Below are 1,947 nucleotides of genomic sequence, written 5' to 3' on the forward strand. Positions count from 1 at the left end.
TTCATATATTTTTTCGTGTTTTATGTTATTCATTTGTTACATGTATGATTGTAAAAATATTTAATGTGATTACAAAAAAAGAATGGCTCATATATGAATGATGATATGCGTGTTGTTGGAGTAAGTATTGGTTTATAATTATTTACATCTTTTGTTCTATTTATGTTGCTAATTTTGAAATTACAATAACCCAATTCTGATATGTTTGTAGGAAGCGATTGTGAATATCGAGAGCTAAGATGGTTCCTCGAAGAAAATTTCACATAATGATTTGGTTGCACGAGTCCTTGGAAAGGAGCATTCAGGACGAGTTCAGGGTTAGGTTTTGGATCATGTCCAACCGAATTTATTCGTAATACTACATAACAATCAAACTCTGGAGTGCAAATTGAGAAGTATCAGAAGGAGATTACAGAATTGAAGACAACGACAGCAGAACTAAAGGCAGAGGCAGCAGAAGAGAAGGCAAAGAGACAGACCATGGAGAATCTGTTGAGGTACATAATCCAATAGTAAAGAGAAACTTTGCCACCTGATGTTGCTGCAGAGCTGAAATCTTTGGGGAGTGCAACAAAATAGATGAAGATCTTTTAACAACCTAATTTTTTTGTTTACTTTATAAACAGTGCACTTTAAGGACAAATTACTATTAACTATTTTATTTTGGCATATATATATATAATTTAGATTATTCTAGCATTGTATTTTACTTGAATTATGTTAGTTTATAATAATTGAAAACATAATCAATTAAATTAATACGTAACATCTTTAGATTAAAAGATTTTTTAAATTGTGATTGTGATATGAATGAAAATTCAAATAAACTATCTAAATGGAATACGAAACTACATTTTTAGCGGCAGTTACAAGTAAATGCCGCAAAAACTACTATTTTTACGACAAATATAGCGGCGGTTAACTAACCACTGCGAAATGGGGTCTCAAAACAGTTCTGGTCAACAGCAGCGTCAGTTATTCATCGCAAAACGTTTTCGCCGTTAAATACCGTTTAGCAGCGATTATTCCAGTTGTCACAAAAATTGCCGCTAAAAATTTACCAGCGGGTAAATCAACTGTTGCTATATGTCTAGCGGCGGTCAAGAAACCACCGCTATTTGCCACTTCGGTTTTAGTGTTATTTGAAGTTTGAGACAAGTTAAATTTCAAGAATTAATTTGAGTATCCATTTGTTGAGATGCATATATTATGGATTTAGCTAATATATATTTTTAAGATGTAAGTTAAGATTATTATTAATAAAAAATTTTAAATATTTTGTTTAAATAGATACACAATAATTATATTAAAATCAAATTTTGTATAATAAAATTTTTTATTAGTAACATTATCATATATTCTAAAGATCTAATAAGAACACATATTAATTAAATTCATTATATATATATATATACACACACACACTACACCAAATTAACCATATAGCTACACTTAATTTACGACTCTTATTTTAAGGGTCTCTATTCCTTTATATAGTGACATTTATGCATGTAATTTTTTATCCATCACTAATGTAGTGAATATCTCTCACTGTCTCACTCTTTCTTTTACTCTTTTTGTCAAAAACTCTATTCACACTTTCTTGGAAGAGAACGTAACAACCATCACTGCGTTACAGTTCACGTTTTCCGTTCACCGTCGCAGTTAGAGTCGCCGTTCGCCGTTCGCCATTCACCATCGCGGTTCGAGTTCGTTGTTCACCGTTCACCATCGTGGTTCGAGTTCGCCATTCCCTGTTCATCGCGGTTCGAGTTTGCCATCCCCAACGTTGTCCTTTCTCTTTCCATCTTTTGTGAGTGCAAACCCTAATCCCCTCTTTTTGGTGACTATTTCTTCTCTTTGAACCACAATATTAAACTCCAATAGTGAGTATTTGATTGTTATTCTACTATATTTATTTTTCCTGCAATTTCTTTATTGTTCGTC

Source organism: Arachis hypogaea, chromosome 18 (assembly GCF_003086295.3).
Source record: "Arachis hypogaea cultivar Tifrunner chromosome 18, arahy.Tifrunner.gnm2.J5K5, whole genome shotgun sequence".
Lineage (NCBI taxonomy): Eukaryota > Viridiplantae > Streptophyta > Magnoliopsida > Fabales > Fabaceae > Arachis > Arachis hypogaea.